The sequence below is a fragment of the Siphateles boraxobius genome, unplaced genomic scaffold (assembly GCF_051911475.1).
Source record: "Siphateles boraxobius isolate OS27281-9 unplaced genomic scaffold, OSU_SipBor_1 7, whole genome shotgun sequence".
NCBI lineage: Eukaryota > Metazoa > Chordata > Actinopteri > Cypriniformes > Leuciscidae > Siphateles > Siphateles boraxobius.
Window position 1 is genome coordinate 22,070,960 of NW_027509197.1, and position 20,795 is coordinate 22,091,754.

The 20,795-nt window shown below is 36.7% G+C and overlaps 1 protein-coding gene across 10 annotated transcripts in view; it reads right to left on the minus strand.

The window, feature by feature from the left end:
* The window catches only part of stxbp5l (syntaxin binding protein 5L), a 196,220-nt gene that overhangs the window by 118,155 nt on the left and 57,270 nt on the right, over positions 1–20,795 (minus strand). The gene's annotated exons all lie outside the window — the stretch shown is intronic.

A 20,795-nucleotide genomic window follows, 5' to 3' on the forward strand; every position in this document is an offset into this window, starting at 1 on the left:
ACTTACACAAGATTTATTTTAAAATAAATGTTGGTCTTTTGAACTTTCTATTCATTGAAGAATCTTGAAAAACAAGATCCCAGTTTCCAAATTTATAATTAATAAGGAATGTTCTTAAAGCACCAATTCGGCATATTTAAAAGTTTTTCTGAAGGACACTGAATACTGGAGTAATGACTGCTAAAAATTCAGCTCTTTGCCATCACAGTAATAACATTTTAAAATATATTAAAATAGAAAATTTTAAACTGTAATATTTCACAATATTCTGTTTTTACTGTAGTTTAATAAATGCAGCATTGGTGAGCATAAGAGAATTCATAAAAAAAAAAAAAAAAAAAACATTTAAAATTAAAATCTTACCAACACCAAACTTTTGAACTGTAGTGTTTATATTCCACGTCTTATTACAGGCCTACACCTAAGGCACAAATATAAATGCACAGCTGTAGTTTAGGTGACAACAAACGGTCTCGTATCCAGCCTTTACATTAAATTACATACATAAAAATAAATACCTTCCAAATGCATAAATGTGGATGTGTTGTGATCTTTGTTTTCAATGCAAACTCTCCCAGGCTCAAAACCCAGCAGAGTATACAAATTTCACAATACTAACTTCCTTTCAACCATACAGTCTCTCTCCGAAACACCACTGTCCAGAGACATACCCAAACATACAAAATGACTGACAGGCAGAGAGGTGCCTCCGGGGTTTTTTGGGTAACATGCGTGGGCCATGCTCAGATTTTTTTAGAGCTGTCACAGAGAAAGGTGTGATTTCTCAGGACATCTAATCTATTTCAGTGATATCTGCCAGGCAGCAGAGACATTTTATGCATGCTATACAGAAGCTTTAAACAACAGGAACTCAACAGAGCAATCAATTGGTCATAGACATAGACTTCCTATTGGCCTATATGATCACCGTCAGTTCAAAGGAAGGAAAAAGAAAGAACGTTGTAGAATAAACCCCTACAATCACTAATAAAACATCTAGGGATTTTACACAGACAGTGGTTAATGATGATGGACATCCTTTACAAGTGTTTGAGTGTATGTATGTTTAAGGGGGATTGATCATAGGTGTAATTGTTCTGCATGCTTGATTGACTCTTAACTGCGCTTAGTTAAATTGTGTTTACAAACATGGGCGTTCAACCCACATGTACAGGAATTAATATGTTCAATAGTGCCTGGGATGGACACAGAGAGCACACACAGAGACCAATGCACAAACATCCCCAGATTAAACCAAATGCTATATAGCCTAAGTGCAGTCGATATATATATATATATATATATATATATATATATATATATATATATATATATATAGACTGTACTTAGGCTTGCTAATAAGATGAACATCAACTACCAGATAAACCACAAGCTCAAAATAGCAAAAAGGCCTCTGTAAAACGTTACTTTAGCGATTTTTTCCTGTGCACCAAAAATAGTTTTTTAGCCTTATTTTCTGAAGCCTTGGATATCTTCCAGTGTCACAATCTAACAGTAATCAAATAAAGAAATAAACTCATATACTGTAGTACTGTCCATCCATTTTGACCATATTGACGATCAAGCTTCTTCTGCATTTCTACTTAAAGGGACATTTCAACCCCCTCCTATTGTTTCTGTAAACAATAAATCAACTCTGATTTCATTTTCAATACAATCAAAAACGGAGACGCAAGATAACAAGTTGTATTTGAATGAAATGAGAGAGCGCGTCCGTTGTGATACATGGATGTGCGTTGTGTTATAATATATTGCTATTGACGGCAGTTATTATAAAGAAGGAAATGCCACAGAATAGAATCTTGCTTTAAAAATACATAGAGCTGCTTGTTTTATTTGTTGTTTGTTGATTCTCAAATATAAAACTTGTTGAAATGTTTTCAGTGTGAGCATCAGTTCTATTTTAACACTTTCATCTTGTTTTAATAAAACCGTGATAATCACAATAATTTTGGTCACTATAATCGTGATAGGAAATTTTCAGACCGTCCCATCCCTACACACAACAAGATCCAATGATATTTAGCAACATTGATGTCAAACTTAGCATGACACACCATATTTGAGTACACATGAAAAAGATATATACAAATGGAATTTGACTTGAATGAGAATGAGATTGAGTATTATCAATGAATGCGTTTTGTCATTATCAAGATTGGCAGCCCTGACTAAAATTGACTTTTATTGTATACAAAATACCAAAAACATCCTTATAAACTTCTTTTATGTACTAAAGAGGAAAGAAAGGCATACAGGTTTGGAACGACATGAGGGTAAGTAAATAATGACAGAACTTTCTCTTTTGATTAACTACATTTATAGCTACATACAAGGCTTTACAAGGTTCAAAATGACCACTGAGAGATGTTTAAGTGGTGAAGAGGGCACTAGATTGATGTCTCCATTGTGAAACAAGGCTAAACAGAAATATGATCAATGAAGGAAGAAGAAAAGGATGGAGTGAGTTAAGAGATGTTGAATATAAAGACTGGTGACTCAGACACTGAAAAGATGGGATGGAAGAGCAGAGGTAAAAACCCAGAGTATCACTGAAGCGGGAAGTGAAAGAGAGAGATGAGTCAGAAAAAGACAGAGGGAGACTTCAACAGGTTTGACGTGGTGACTCAGATTGAGTAGGAGAGAGAGATTGAACGGAAGGGTCGAAATCTAATGGTGTCCGTGTCATAAAAGCCACAAACACACACACAGGTAAGATTTCATGACTCATTCTGGTGAATTTGGCTTTGTGTTATTTATGCACTCTCAAATCTATGGATTTTCTCTTAATTTGTCAACATTAATTTCTCCTTACATTTTCCTGAAATAAATTTCAGTGTGAAATCTCCATCTCTGCTTCATTAAAGATCCCATGAAATACATTTTTTTTATCACTTTTACTCCATGTCTATTTACATTGTGGTTAACTATGTGTTACATAGAATATTTTTTAAAATCTGGAGCGTATCCCTGTTTCTATATATTAAAATGTCTTACCGACCCCAAACTTTGACAGAGCGGTTGAAGTTTTGAAGCGGTTATTTTTTCTTTTCTTTTGGTTATTTTTTATACAAATATATTTTCCTTTATATAAATCCTTTTTTTTTTTTTTTTTTTTTTACACGATTACTGTTAGCATACTCTCTCTCAAATGCACATATTGTATATAGACTGACAAAGAAAATTTTCTATACAATTATCACACAACTGTGCTAAGGACCCATTCAGTGATAAAAATGAGTTGTTGGATTCCCTACAGAGCTAAAGAATGCCTCCAATGATATAAAGAGAAAATGATGTTGATGAACAACATGACAATTTACCAAGCGTTCACAGCAAGAGAAATTAGTCAGTCAAAAGGGGTAGAATTATTGACAGAATAATTGCGTGCAAGATGGTTTTGCAGAGAGGGAGAGAATCTGTCTAAACTATTCTCTCATGAAATCTTATGAAACTAAACAAAAAAAATGTTTGCTAGAGAGAAGCAAAGCACATTTCATTTGTTTTCTTTCTGTCCTGCAAACAACTCTTTCCAATGCTGCCAATTAAAAAAACACTGGCATTAATGTAGCCATGCTAAATTACAGACCAAGCGGTTTTTAGTGGGTCTTCCCCAGTCACATGTGTGAATATCTGTGAGTGTGTGTGAGACTGAGCGAGATTTTATGCCAGTCACTGTGAGTCTCATTGCATCTGGTAATATTTCCCTGGTGTTTGTGTGAAGGATGCAGTCACTGCTCAAACAATCAATCAAAACACAAACAAAAACACTGCTAAATCTGAGAATTCAAAATCATGTTCCTCACTTCGTCGCTTTAGGAAATATGAAACATACCATGCACCACCTATAAAACAAAAAAAAGATCATTTTGACAATACAGTGAGCAAATTGAAAAGCATCCAGCTTTATTTCTTCTGAGAAAAGGGCTCCAGTATATAATCTCACATGTGTCTCCTAAAGTGTTTCAGAAGAAATTTCAAAAATATCTCAAGCCATGTTCAGATGTTCAGTCTGCTAGCAAAGGTTCTCTCAACGTGAACTCTACATTTCTAAAAAAAAAAAAAGACTAAATCATCTGAGCTATGCTATTCACTTTTAATTTATATCACAAAACTGTCAACAATTGTCTCATTTATGTCTATTTTTATCACTTCTAATGAATTTTAGCAGAAACATCAGAGACAAAAGTGTTTTTTATTTAAATGAACATAAATTGAGAACTCAGTTAAGTCTCCTGAGCATGTGTGTGTGTGTGAGAGAGAGATATCTCAGCTCAGCACTAATATAGTCAGCATGGGGGAAATTATTATTTTAAATTAACACACCATGATTGGGATATCCAAATTTTACTTCACTGACTTCTCACATACGGCTGTGCATGCATGTACACCTGAAAGTCATATCTTGCGTCTTTATTTAAAAATGCCATGTTATCATGGCAATATCGTAGTATTCTTTATAATGGCCTTAGTCTATCATGGTATTCACTTACATTTACATTTATGTGCTTAACACTTTTATCTAAAGCGACTAATATCGCATTCACATTTGATCAGTTCATGCTTTCTTTGGGAATGGAACCCATGGCTTTGGCATTGTTAGCGATATTCTCTTCTGTTTGAGCTACATACGTGTTTGTGTTACCATGTGTGCCTGATTTGAATGCACAAGTGCATCAGAATTAGTAACCTTAGTAATCGGAGTCTGGCATACATCATTTCCCAATCTCTTTCATATAATTTCTTGTCTCACTGTTCCCGTCTATAAAATTGTAAATAATGGAAATTATAAAAAACAATTACCATCTTTTTCTTCAGGTGATCTGGATAAAACATAACTCTTACATTACATAATACAAATGAAACTAGCCCACTGGAATATAATAATACTATATATTATATTACAAATAATACTAACCCACTCAACAGTGTTTGCTTGTCCAGTCTGACAACATCATTCAAAGATAAATCAATTCAACGAACTGCAGTGTTTATGTTGTGAATTCATTATTAGTGGCAGGAAATGTAAAAAAAAAAAAAAAATCAGGACTGGATATTGTATCTCAATGTGCAAACCTCCCCGCTATCATACCCAATATCCATGACACACCAGCTGAACATAAAGCATTTGCTGAGATTCTGCAAGACATGGAAACTTTTGTCCCATAAGGCCACAGGTGCTGAGGAGTTATCAAATTCAAACTGAAAGCAGAAAAGGGGTAAAGAACTGTGAGCATGGGCATTTCTTTTCAAGTTTAAGGCCTGTTTCACACTGGACGCATAAGCAGCACATATTTTTTCAGCGCCCATTTAAAGAGATTAGAGCATTCACACTGCACGGCGGGACGGTGCGGCAGTGTGTAGCAGGAGCAGAGCAAAAGTGGCAGTGCCGTGATCATTTTGCCTCGGACTCTATTTTTGCTGCCCTGCTCACACTGAATTAAAGCCACAGTGCGTTGTTTTTGGTCAAAATACACCCGGGTTAACACGAAAAATAACAAATTTCACCATCATATAAGTGAGGTGTTACGCGTTTCACAGTCCCCATATGACATTCAGCGCTGTCAAAAAATAAATATAATACATGAAAACATACCATTGCCAGGAGTTTTTTCCCAAACTTCAAAGGAAGTTGTATAAATAAAACTAGAGGTATATCTTAAATTTAAGATTACTTTTATCATGTAAACTACATATATACAGCATGTTATGCAAATGTCTGGGACAGTAGGAAGGCAAAACTGTCACATCGCAGTAGAGCTGCCGAGCATTTTTTGTTTACGCGTCTAGTGTGAAACAGGCATAAGTGTTGTAAGTTCAGAGAAAGTTGTTCTTCATCGTTATATTAAACTTAACAGTTTATAGGTCAAAAGACAATGCCAAGTAGTACACTGACATTTGAAAGTTTGTGGTCCGAAATATATAGGAATGTTTTTTGGGGTGTGGAGGGTGGGGGGTTGGGGGGAGATGGGCTCAAGAGTCAGTTTACATTGTTACAAAAAAAAGTCGTTCTTTCAAACTTTCTATTCTTCCAACAATCATTAAAAATGTATCACTGTTTCTATATAAAATATGAAGCAGCACAACTGCAGTCTGTTTTCAACATTGATAATGATAAGAAATTCTCCTGAGCACCAAATCAGCATCTTGGAATGATTTCAGAAGGATCATGTGACACTGAAGACTGGGGTACTGGATGCTTTGCCATCACACATGTATTTTTAAATACATTAAAATACAAAACAGTTCAATTAAATTGTAATAAATTATACATCACAATATTACTGTTTTTACTGTACTTCTGATCAAATAAATGCAGCCTTGGTTCTTTCAAAAACAATAAAAAAATCTGACTGATCCAACAAATTTGAACAGTATTTTAAACCAACAAAAAGTATTTAATTAACAGAAGAATTAATTGTATTCAGTACATAATATGAAAGTTATAAGTCAGAGAAAGTGGAAAACTGGAAAAAGGTTACTGCAGCAGTAAGTATTTGAAAAGAGCAACAGTCATACATATTTAAGTTTTGTAAATGTGCGAAACCCTCTAATATCAGCACGTCAGAGTCTATTGACCTTGTATGTAAAACATTTATACTTATGCGGATGTGGCCTGCCGACTTCGAGTAAATCTGCTCTGATTAATTGATTGTGAATAAGCAATCTTTCTCATATCTTCTCCCCACTATACTGTGAATTATTCAGCGAGGGGTGATGTTTTTAACTCAAGGACATTCGGATTGGTATCCAGACTCACTGGCTCAAGGGCAGAGTGAAAATGAGGGTGTGTGGGAAGCTGTCAGCCTGATTCTTTGAATATTTTTCTCTTTAAATGTGAGCCTTTCGTTGTGATTTGCCGGGTAAGAATAATTGTGCAGATGAGGATGTTGGCACCCTGGGCATGTTCCTCATGCCAGATCCCAAGCTAAAGCTCTTTCTAAAGAACTTTCAATGAAAGGGGCAAGAGCGGTTATGGTGATCTCAGTGAGCTGAGGCATTCGGCTTACGAAATGTCAGCAGGTAACATGATTTTTCTGGACCTTGTCCTTTACTGCGCATTTCTGCCGATGCGAGTTGGCAGCGTCGAGCCGGGGCCAGCAGCATCCGGGCTATCGCTATTAATTATGATCCCTCATTAAGCTGCGCACATTCTGCCGAGCCAGAGGATCCAGGTGTTAATGCCCGCACCCAAACCTGCTGTGACAAATGACCTCATCCACCGCTGAAACCCCTCTGGCTGCGCCACACAAATCTGCCAGACGGTGCGCACAAGAATGCGAGGACGCTGTAAAGAGAGTGCGAATGGAGACACGTGACCCTGACGGAGCACAGCTTATGTAGGTCTTTAATAATATAGACAATAGGAGGACACAGGTGTGCGTTATAGAACGGAGGGAGCCGGCAGCCGGTTTATTGATAGTAGATCCTCCAGCTGTTCCAGTATCAGTGGGCAAAATGCTTTCTCGCCCAGTTGGTCTGCTGACCCAGGGCGACACATTCGATTGGTCTGCTATTTCATTTTTGCAGGGTGACATTTTATGGTTCCTTTCACACCGAATGCCAGACAATTAGAATAAAGGGCGAGAAGTAATTTGCATACTGCGGCCCATGATGACTGCCAGTTATCTGATATAGGCATGCTCTTCTCTATTGTTAAATTTTTTTTAGCCTTCTCTAATGCACATGATTGACAGGCATAACAGGTCTATGGTGATTATGCATTACATTTTAGGCCTGTTCTATTATTTTGTGGATCTTAATTTTAACTGTTTCTAGTGGTGTCTGCTGCAGCAAGTCTCACTGTTATTGTGTCTATACTTTTAACATGCTTAATGTAACTCATCCTGTGCTACAGACATAAATGATACCTGAAAACAAGCGGTTTGTGCAGAAGAGGTGTACTAGAACTCTTTGCCTGGAAAATGGGTGAAAAAAGTCCAATGGAGTGCATTGAAGGAAGGACCCAAGCCATATAGGGACAAGAATGTAATTATGTTTCCATCCAAATTATGACTACGCCACCATTCAAAAGTTTGGGCTTAGTAATATCATACATTTTTATATAAATTAATAATCTAATTCAGCAAGGATGCATTAAATTGGTCAAAAGTAACAAAGACCTTTATATAAAAGGTATGACAATTTAGAGAAAAATATAAATAATGTTACTGTTTTAACTGGAGCCTTGTTGGGGGTGAGATACTTCTTTTTTACAACTTTTGTGTGGTAGTGTACTATACAGTATATACAAATAGAATTATATTTCATGGGATATTGTGGAAACAATTTAGACAATAAGACACTGGGAATTGCAACATTTTAATAAATGACAATTTACTGTCTATTCAGAATGCACAGACAAATCTCTGGCAAATCTTGTACTTGACTCTTTCTTCTGTGAAATACAAAAGAAGATATGTTGTACCCCAGTGTTATTTTGTACCCCTTGACATTCATTGTTTAGACAACATTGTTTGTTTTGTTCAGAAAATGCTTCATGTTCCACAGAAGAGAGAAAGTCATGTCGGTTTGGAATAAGAGAGATGACAGAATTTTTATTTTTGGGTGAGCTATCCCCTTAAAAAAAACACCTGTCAAACACCCATGAACACCATAACAAGCACATAGCAACACCTTAGAAATCACCTAGAACATCCTAGCTTTATGCAGAACCCGACTTCGCCAAATACAACATGTTCCTGGATCAACATCTTTGTTGATCCTGGAATAACATTCCATTCAACCAATCAGATTTGAGGGTTTTGAAGTTTACAGTTTATATCAAGTCTAGGCTTACAATCAGGGTTAAGTGTTTATACTTCAGTGTTATTAACCTGTCATTTCCATTTTATTTTAGTGTTAAGTTATCGGTAGGGTTAGGTTTAGGGGTAGAGTTACGGTTGGGACTCAATTTTCAGACAGGAATGTTGTTCCAGGATCAACAAAATATGCTGACCCATGAATGCGTCCAACTTGGCAAAATCAGGATGTGTTAGCATATTAAAAATTTTGCACCGATAAGCATAATTAATATTTTCTTCAGACAGTTTCCTGTTTATCATAATAATTTTGGAAAACACAGATGATTTTGAATATATCACAGCATGTGCAATTTTTTTAGTTACTTTTCCAGGTCTTAAAGGGATGGTTAATTATGATTTCACTTTTCTAACTTTAGTTTATGTGTAATGTTGCTGTTTGAGCATAAACAATATCTGCAAAGTTATGATGCTCAAAGTTCAAAGCAAAGGAAGATATTTGCTTTTAAAGAAATTGCTTTTCAAGGACTACAACAAACAGCTGGTAGAGACTACATGACATTCCTCCCGGGTAAGTGACATCACTAACCCTAAAATTTACAATAAACCCCGCCCCCTAAACACGATTTATAGATTATCAAGACAGAATATGCTAATCAATGACTAGAAGATAACTGCACATCAGCTACATAAATTCATCAACTAACCATTCAAAATTCTGTCTACATGTTTTCACTTCTTCTTGAGTCTCTCCATCTTTCTGACTCTGCTTTGAACAAAAAAGGCTAAAAGTTTTTGAAATTTTCAGTGCATATCTGTGTGAGTTAAAATGAGACAAGCTGTTGAAACTCCGCCCTCTGTGCCGCGAGCTGCAGCTCATTTGCATTTAAAGGGACAGACAAAAGTGGTGTGTTTTTGCTCACCCTCAAAAAGTGACAACTTTAACATGCTACTGTATATAAAAATATCTGTGGGGTATTTTGAGCTGAAACTTCACATACACACTCTGGGGACATCACAGATTCATTTTACATCTTGTGAAATTTGTATCTGTGTACATCAGTTATGTGCTCTTGCTCATCTTGTTGTATTTTCCCATATTACTTCTCTTGTTTTGACCATTTTTGTTTTCCAACATGTTTCGTCCTGTACTGTCTTAATTACCCTCAGGGGCAGAATAGCTTGTTCCCGTGACAACGGACAGTCAGGAAGCTGCATTGGGGTGACAAATTAAAGACCAAATCGATCACCATAATAACAGTAGAGATATAAAACCCCTTCTGTCTCTCACTCCTTCCCTCACTTCTACTTCCTTGCATTGTATCTGTCTCGTCTCCCCCAGGCCGCATGTTTTAGGGAACCGGTGCTTGACAGGGCAGTAAATAGCAGTGTTTGTTCACCACGCTCAATTTAATGAGGACAAGATTAAATGAAGGCAGGATGATTGCGCTTAAGGACGAGCCAATGAAAGTCACGCTCTGAAGAGAGATGGAGGAAATGGGGGGGAGGGGTCAGTGGTGTTCAAGAGTGATCAATAACCCTTGAGCAAATTATTATTGGCTTGTCAGCCTCAATACACTAGAGCACGTAAAAATAAAAAATAAATAATAAAATAAAAAAACAAAAAATTCTGTTGCCCACTTTCCAAACATGTACAAAAGTCAATGAAAACATCTACACTGGAGAATAACTGTCATTTGCAGTGTCAAATAATTTTTCTGTGTAATTTTTCTTGTGGCACAATGTGACATCCAATAGTTTCAGATTGACTGAAATTTATGTTTAATAGACTGCAGTGACCTCTTACACTTTTTCCCCTATTCATTTTTTCCATAGGCCTTTAAATAATTCTTCAATAAAAAGTTTAAAGCCCTGAACCAAAATAACTAGTTCTGACTTAAATCACATTACAACATTTGATTTGAAGATAAACAAGTGTATGACAATGAGAAAAGTCAAACGTACAAGTGTACTGTGTATATATATATATATATACAATATAAAACTATTGTCAATAAGGATGAGTAGAACACATTTGAATGAATGTAATAATATTAATTATAATAATGTTGTTTACTCAAATATATTTAGACATATTCAAACAAAGTTGTTTGAGAGTTTAGGAGTTCCTCTATGTTATTCCCAATGATTTATGGGATTGGGAAGTCACTGTTGAGCTCGTTGGCCATGATTCCCGTTTCTATGGTAAAAGTATTTGACAGCATTGACAGCATGATTGATAACACCTTGCTTCAAGGTTTTTGGAAATCTATTTTTTAAATACAATTGTATTTAAAAAGTCTATTTCTCTGCATACTTATTTGAATTAATATAAGTTTATTAACATGCAATAATTAACTCCAATAATATTAATAATGTACATTTTAATAATGCCATTTATTCAAATATATGCAAACATATCGAAATTGTTTAAGAGTTTAGAAATATACACCGTGTTAATTATTTAATGCAAGTGACAGTCTGATTTCAGTACAATAAACATTCAGATTTTTGTTTTTCAAAGATAGTGTTTGTTTTATTTCCCATATGTTTTTAGACAACTGGCATCAATCTCCGACAGGTTTGTTAAATAGTTTGCCAGGTCTAGTTAGGTAAATGGAAAACCTACTTAAAGAGGTTGTTCCACATTATTAAGCAAGTCACAGTTCTCAAGCAATATGGGGAGCAAGAAAGATCTTTCTGAAGATGAAAAGCATGAAATGCTGTAATGTCTTGCAAAAGCCATGAAAACAACTAATATTTTGTGAAAACTGAGTAGATTATAAAACTGTCAAAAGATATGTGAGTGATTTATGAGTGAGGAGTCTCAAGAAGCTCTCCATGCAGACTGGCAGTTTGTGTGTAAAGTTGTATTTCTGCCACCTCTAACCAAAGCTCATGAAGAGAAATGTTTAAAGTGGGTTTAGAAATACATTTTTAAACAGTTGTATTGCCGCAGTGTTTTTTGCAGCATGGGGTAGTGCGTTGTCCTTCATGAAAATCATTTTATAACTTTCCTTAAGTTAATTATCTTTCTGTGCTCAAATCACTCACAAACATTTTGATAAACCTTTTGCAAGACATTGCACCAATTCATCTTCAGAAAGATCTTTCTTCCTCCCCATATTGCATGATAACTGTGACCTGGCAAACTATTTAACAAACCTGTCTGAGATTGATACCAGTTATCTAAAAAGATATGAGAAATAAAACAAACACTTTCTTTGAAAAACTAAAATCTGAAAAAAGTTTATTGCACTGAAATTCTATTGATATTTCACTTGCATAATAATTGGGAACACTGTGAATTTCGGATCAGCATCAAGCTTTAAAAAAATATGCAAACGTATCACAGAATGGTCTGATGCTACACGTGTTGTATATTTCCAAGTGTTCTGGGGGTATACGATGGGGTTTGTTGAAAAACAAAACGAAATTTAATGTATTATTTAACGAATATCCTGACCTTGGCCGTTGGCCTTCTGTGCACGGCTACTCAATGCCCGCATTCGAGAGACTCTATTAGCACCGCAGTTCACACCAACTCACCCCAAAAGAGCACACAAGTTGTGATAAATCAAGACTAATTGTTGTGCCCGTTTCACGATGGCTGGAGCTGCCCAGCAAATTCAGAATTAGAAACATGTCACTTATTGCATCGCTCCAAGTAAGGACATTGTATCATACGGTAGGTGTTAAAAATCAATAAAAATATTTCCTGTAAGTCCTTATTTGACTCTATTTTCTTTTCTCCTCTTATTTTAGCACTTATCTTGGCGTGAGCACACCTGCGTGTCCCAAACACAGGCCTTCCGGATCACTGTCACTCCATTAGCATATAATGTCAAAACTATTTTCACTATCTCTCTGTCTCACTGTCTCGCAGAGCTGATCATCCCAGAAGGTGATGGTTTCAGGGCATGCTTACTGTGTCACTCAGTTTGGGACAGAAAGAAAAAGGCTGCAATTAGCCTAGAGTGGGGTGCCATCACTCCACCCTATAAAAAAATCAGAAAGGATGACAGGACGAGTGGGAGAAACAAAAGGGAAGTTTTGCCAAATTGCAAGCGATCAGATGAGTTCTACAGGGACATGTGTGATTTGATAATGATCCTATTGGCACGACCACAATATGGTACGCTGGGCTCATATGATGCGTGTAGATGAGGGTCAGCAGAACAGAGATGAAGCTGTGAACATAATTGAGTTTTTCACACTCCTTCTCAATTCACTCCTTATCTCTCACCGGTTCTCTCTTTGGGGCTAGTGTGAGAATCCTGCTCAAAATGAACAATTTGTTCCATCTGCTCTAAAATCAATTACTTCCCCTGCAAGCCAGCAGAAAATGGTTTCTGGGATATGCAAGAAATGCCTAAAGGAAGGAGATAAACATGAGTAAACTCTAAAGAGAGAATGGATGAGTTTAGGGAGGGATAAAAAGAAAAAGAAGGGAAAGAGATTAAAAAGCATTTCATTAAGGAAACAGTTCAGCCAAAAATGAAAATCCTTTTTATTCGCTCCAAACACATGACTTATTTTAAAGTCATTAACTTCTTGTTCAAAGAGCTGTTGAATAAATACATCATTTACATAATACTACATTGTTTAGTTGTTGTTGCTGTTTTCCAGTGACACGGCAGATGAAAAATGGCTGACTCAACAAATCTCCCACTAATTGGATCAGAATTCACCAGTTCAGTCACTATTCCTACTGTTGTCTATTTAACAAAGAAGCACTTACGCTACTAAACACACACAAAGGGGTCAGTGCACATCTGGAGATAGAGAGATGTAATGTGAGAAGACAGACAGACATGCCGTAAACTCAGTCACTATGACAAGCCAAAGGACCAAGGAAAGGAAGCATCTAAAGAAAACTGACACGGTAACAAATGTAAAAGAATAATTTATGGATGCCAATAGAACTAATAATGCATTTCATCTCATGATTTTGGATGCTTAAATGTAGAAGAATTACAACGACAACAATAATAATTGAATACAGTATGAATAATACTGAAAAACAATAGTATTATATTATTAATATATTTTATTATTTTATTTATATATTTATTTATATATTAATTTATTGCTGCAGCAATCAACATAAATGGTGAATTTTATTAATGTAATATAAAATAAAACTTGGCAGCTCTAATTATAAGATGAAAAGGTCTTAAAAAGATAACAGAATAAGACAAGAATAAGAAAAGAAGAGAAATTATGATAAAGAGAAAATTAAATGTAAATAAAGAAAGTTTCATAGTTAACATCGCGTATCTAATAAAGTTTATCATATTTTAATTTGTAAAAAAAATAATAATACACATTTATAATGTTATATATATTGTTAATTAAAATTAAAAATGTTATGCTGCTGCGAGGGTGTTTCTAATACAACAGCTGAGGGAGTGAAAAAATATTAAATAGAGACTGTGAGTTGCAGACGAACAGAATAAGACAAAGAGAAAAGAAAGAGAAAAGATGATGAAGAGAAAATGAAATAAAAGAGTGTACCTACTCTTCTGCAAGTAAAGTGGGCACTTCATTATGTTGTTTTCCAAATCCTGCTGAAAAATATGAATATACATCTTTCCATCTCCCTTTTGTTTTCTTTCTCTCTCTCTCTCTCTCTCTCTCTCTCTCTCTCTCTCTCTCTCTCTCTCTCTCTCTCTCTCTCTCTCTCTCTCTCTCTCTCACACACACACACACAGTGATCCGACATTAACCTGAGGTTTAGGTGCATGTACTCAGCTGAGCTGAACATTACGACACTGCAAATTTTAATGTGAGGTCTGCTCATATGCATACTAATTAAAAATACCAAACAATACATGAATATTCAATACATAACAAACCTCTTTTCATAAATCACTTCATTTCCTTTGTAATGATGAATGGCATTTGACAACACATAACACAACAGAGCATTCATCTGCAAAATGAAAAACTTAATCTCACATGAAATGAGATCTTATTGCTTTAACCCCACAGAGGCGATATCAGAACAATCATCTGTGTCACTGCATTGTTTCTGTTGTGTTAAATCACTAATGAATTACTTCTTCCTGTAAGACCTTTCTACAGCGACTCCATCTTATTGTCTTTGCTGTTTTGTTAGATGTGTGGGACATTGAATGTGTATTTGTGTTCCAACTACAGACTTTAACAACACTGAATGACAATCACAGGATAAGACACATTGTCACATTTTGACGAATACACAATAATAGTTGTCGGCAAGTCATTCATCATTGTTAAAGGAATAGTTCATAATTGAGAATTAGGCGTTCTGTCATCATTTACATTTACCCTCATGTCTTTCTAAAGCCATACAACAGTCTTTCTTCCATAGTCAGTACATACTGTTCTAAGCATGGGTACCATGTCAAAATGTACTCATTTTAATTAAAAAAGTACAGTATCAGGGCAAAATATACTTAAAAAGTTTCCGTATCAAATGCCCTTACGTATTTCAAGAAAAAAAAACAAAAAAAACATTTACCTTTGGAAATAGGATGATGAAATGACGAGACAGTATAAATGTTCTAATTGATAACATTAATGCACAAACTGTGCACTGGAACCTGTAAAATCATATTTTTTCCTGACTTAATCGGGTAACCGCTGCCTGAAAGTCATATAAGTAGCTTTTACAATTCGTGCACTATTTTGGTTACACCATTGCTTTAAAGTGAGTCCAACAGTGCTAATTATGTTCCCCTCACATGCCAACAGCAGGAGGTAAAGCAAGACCATTGAACTCAGCTGACAGATACAGTGTCTTCTCGCACAGACAGTGAATCAGCATCACGGTCAGCAGCTCTGTGGCACTACCAGAGATGTTACGGACCGCAAGACAATCGAATAAATCCGGCCTGAATGCTGCCGCTATGAGCTCAAATGCCAAGTACATTTCAGTAGCCTTAAATCCCACACCTAGTTTACTGTACTCCTGTAATCTCTCTGGGTCCGTGGATGACCCCACTATATTTCTCTAATACTGGGATTAGTGTAGAACAGCATGCTTCTCAATGAAATGTTTCTGAATATTTCTTGCACATAGCTGTGCGTAAGGTTATGCAGAGGTCTGCTGTCCTTTCCCCATAACTGTCTATCATTCGCACACAGTGCTCAAGGTCTTGTGTTTTATGTGGATAATTCCCAGCAGGAGGCAAACAGGCCCCTGCCTACATTTTCTGCTTCAAAGAATAAAGTGCAGCTAATACAGCATCCTACCAATCCTCTCTCTCTATCTCTGATTGTCTCTTTTTCACACATACTCACATTGATGCAGCTAGTTGGCAGGACCCTACCCATTACCACTTCTCTGCTCTCTCTCTCTCTCTCTCTCTCTCTCTCTCTCTCTCTCTCTCTCTCTCTCTCTCTCTCTCTCTCTCTCTCTCTCTCTCTCTCTCTCTCTCTCTCTCTCTCTCTCTCTCTCTCTCTCTCTCACACACACACACACACACAAACCACTATAAGGAGATATTGATTTTGTAGCCCAAAGCCTTTTACAGCATCAGGGGCATAGTAAGAGTTCTCTATCATCAATGCACAAGCAATCACACACCAATAAATGCTTTACACAAATCTGCAGTTACACAAATTACACAAGGGTGTGTATGTGTGTGTGTGTGTGTGTGTGTGTGTGTGTGTGTGTGTGTGTGTGTGTGTGTGTGTGTGTGTGTGTGTGTGTGTGTGTGTGTGTGTGTGTGTGTGTGTGTGTGTGTGTGTGTGTGTGTGTGTGTGTGTGTGTGTGTGTGTCTGGTGTGTGGTGGTCCGATATACAGAACCTGTGTTTGTAAAAGCCTGTAAGCTCTGAAAAAGATATTACAGTATATCCAAAAACTAGCAAGATGCGCTATTATGCTAGTGACAAGAAGGCTGTTCCAGGAAGCTCAGTGAAAAAAATAATCACTTGAGAATGAGTTGAGATGAATGTTGAGTATAAATAAATTTGTAGTACATTACCAGAAAATTACATTACTTTTACTTACAGGTCCTTCTCAAAAAATTAGCATATTGTGATAAAGTTCATTATTTTCCATAATGTAATGATAAAAATTATACAGCTCATGAAAACCCAAAATTCCTATCTCAAAAAATTAGCATATCATGAAAAGGGTCTCTAAACGAGCTATTAACCTAATCATCTGAATCAACTAATTAACTCTAAACACCTGCAAAAGATTCCTGAGGCTTTTAAAAACTCCCAGCCTGTTTCATTACTCAAAACCGCAATCATGGGTAAGACTGCCGACCAGAAGGCCATCATTGACACCCTCAAGCAAGAGGGTAAGACACAGAAAGAAATTTCTGAACAAATAGGCTGTTCCCAGAGTGCTGTATCAAGGCACCTCAGTGGGAAGTCTGTGGGAAGGAAAAAGTGTGGCAAAAAACGCTGCACAACGAGAAGAGGTGACCGGACCCTGAGGAAGATTGTGGAGAAGGACCGATTCCAGACCTTGGGGGACCTGCGGAAGCAGTGGACTGAGTCTGGAGTAGAAACATCCAGAGCCACCGTGCACAGGCGTGTGCAGGAAATGGGCTACAGGTGCCGCATTCCCCAGGTCAAGCCACTTTTGAACCAGAAACAGCGGCAGAAGCGCCTGACCTGGGCTACAGAGAAGCAGCACTGGACTGTTGCTCAGTGGTCCAAAGTACTTTTTTCGGGTGAAAGCAAATTTTGCATGTCATTTGGAAATCAAGGTGCCAGAGTCTGGAGGAAGACTGGGGAGAAGGAAATGCCTGAAGTCCAGTGTCAAGTACCCACAGTCAGTGATGGTCTGGGGTGCCATGTCAGCTGCTGGTGTTGGTCCACTGTGTTTTATCAAGGGCAGGGTCAATGCAGCTAGCTATCAGGAGATTTTGGAGCACTTCATGCTTCCATCTGCTCAAAAGCTTTATGGAGATGAAGATTTCATTTTTCAGCACAACATGGCACCTGCTCACAGTGCCAAAACCACTGGTAAATGGTTTACTGACCATGGTTTTACTGTGCTCAATTGGCCTGCCAACTCTCCTGACCTGAACCCCATAGAGAATCTGTGGGATATTGTGAAGAGAAAGTTGAGAGACGCAAGACCCAAAACTCTGGATGAGCTTAAGGCCGCTATCGAAGCATCCTGGGCCTCCATAACACCTCAGCAGTGCCACAGGCTGATTGCCTCCATGCCACGCCGCATTGAAGCAGTCATTTCTGCAAAAGGATTCCCGACCAAGTATTGAGTGCATAACTGAACATAATTATTTGAAGGTTGACTTTTTTTGTATTAAAAACACTTATTTTATTGGTCGGATGAAATATGCAAATTTTTTGAGATAGGAATTTTGGGTTTTCATGAGCTGTATGCCAAAATCATCAGTATTAAAACAATAAAAGACCTGAAATATTTCAGGTGGTGTACAATGAATCTAAAATATATGAAAGTTTAATTTTTATCATTACATAATGGAAAATAATGAACTTTATCACAATATGCTATTTTTTTTAGAAGGACCTGTATTTTTAAAGGCTCTTATGTTTACCAAGTCTGCATTTATTTGATTAAAAATACTGAAAAACACTAATATTATGAAATATTATTACAATTTAAAATAACTATTCTATTTGAATTTTTTTTAAATCTAATTTATTCCATGTGACTCCAGTCTTCAGTGTTGAAACCACCCTTTCAAGCCATATCTGAGTAAATATATAAATATAAAGACATATAATCGTGAAAAGGCTGAAACATTTTGAGGTACACATTTGCCCAGATCTATCTGTCAGTCTAAGTAACATTACCACAATCAAAAGTCTGTCAAGCAGACAGCAAACAGAGAGGTTGGGCCAATAGCTCTATACGGTTGTTTTCTCTGAACTGCTCTCAGAGGGCACATGCAGTAGATCTAAGCTTTTACTCATCTGTGACCATTTCCCTCTGTTTTCACTTCCATCCATTTACAGGATTGGCAGACACATTTTCATAATTTAGCCAATACATAAACACAAAAAAATCAGCCCATACAAATGTGCAGTTCTCTGTGGCAAGCACACAAACACACACGCCTACACGCCCACACACACAAATGTGTCCGTAAATGCACACAGATTTTGACAGCAAAAAGAGAGAGTGCAGCAATCATCATGTTGTTGCCACCGAAAACAACCCCAATTACCATCACCGGTGGTTTTGTCTGCAGCTGACATCACTGCAGGAACGATTTGAATCATAATATATACGTCAACATGTCAAAAGCTGAAGCGTTTTGGGTTCATTAATGGAAATTCAAAATAATTGAAAGCTAATTCAGTGCTTTTGAACATATCGTACTCGGATGCTTTCACGTACTCATTTTTTCCGAAATGAACATGAGGCAATTCGTTCAAGAAACAAGACATCTTGTTCAGGAACAAACTAAACAAACAAGACATCTCATTCGTGAACAAACTCAATGGACAAGGTATTTTTGTTTGTGAGTTTGTGAATGAACTGAACGAACAAGGCATCTGAAAAAAGGAATGGAAAATGCATCTTGTAAAAGAATTAAAGGAACTGTGTGAACAAGATGTTCATGAACAGTTTATTCAGTTTGTTCGTCACAAATTAAGTGAACTTAAGCTAAACTGGCATGGCATGCCCTCATCCTCAAAAACCATAAATGAAAATGAAAATATAAAAAGGTAAAAGAAACTAAAGCAGACATTAAATTAAGGATCACAACTCAACAAAGACAAATATGATGTACGATATGTTCAAGCACTGAATATCCAGTGTAAAATCAGGAGCTGGAAGCAAAACCAGTTGAGAACCACTGCAGTAAGCCATAACACACACACATACTAAGAGAGGATCCGGGATCTACTCTCTCGCTCTCTCTCTTTGTGGAACATGAGCTGGTCGGATGACAAGTGGTGAGTCACAATGTGGGCTGGTGAATAATCTTGATTTAAACACACTCATACACCCACACTCCAACACACACGCTGACCTGTGTTCTAAATGTAAGAGATGTGTCTTATGTAAAGCTATCAGGAGATTGTATAGCTACAGCTTCAGGAATGTACTTTATTCACTTCGGTTCAAACAGAAAGAGGCGAAACAGTCAATACGGTCAGAAAAACACCGCAACATTCAAGAATAGTGTTAATACAGAATATGATGATGGTGTGCACTACTGTTACTTACAGGTTAAGTGTGTAATTTTCTCTGACATTCCAATATTTCTTTTACCTCTGCAATACTAAGCAGAGACAACCAGGAGCTATCTCCAGAAAAGTGTAAACACTGTGGCTCTGTGGCATTTCAAAATAATTTCTTAGATTGTTTGAGAGCTCTTACATGTCAACATCTGGCTTAACTAATAGGGTGAGTTCGAATCAAGACCGTCTGTTTTTTTTACAACTGGTGAAACGTTCATTATTTTTTCCAAATGTCATTATTGCTGCATACATTCTACGCTGTACATTTAAAAATCTGAATCATCACATTTTATAACAGCAGAAAGAAGCTAATTGCAAACAAGTTAATACAATTAAATAATCTACGAATTTAACAATCGTAACACAGTTACATTATTTTGAGTTAATAAAAATACTTTTCTAATAAGACTAAATGTGGCAATAATTGTAAACGTTTGTTTCTCACTCTTTTTATTCCTGTTTGTTTTCCTCACTCTCGCTCTCTCTGCTGGCTGCTAGTGAAACTTTGTGGAATGAAAGTCATGTCACATTTCCCAACAGCACTTTCTTTCACAAGCACTCTTTCCACTCTAATCAGTTCAGGAATCAAAATCTAACATTATCTATAAGGAAAAGCATATTTAAATGACAGGCATGTCCCTCGTTCAAGGGCAATCACTAATTATAATGATGACGATAATAGAAGAACAGAGAACTGATTGCAAAAAAATTAAATGGTGGAAAAAGGACAATGGATAATAGCCCAGTGATAGAGGGGGTTTTTTTTGTCGCCCCAACCCTCATTTTAGATAAAATAACCACCTGCTGCTCTGCTGCTGAGGGAA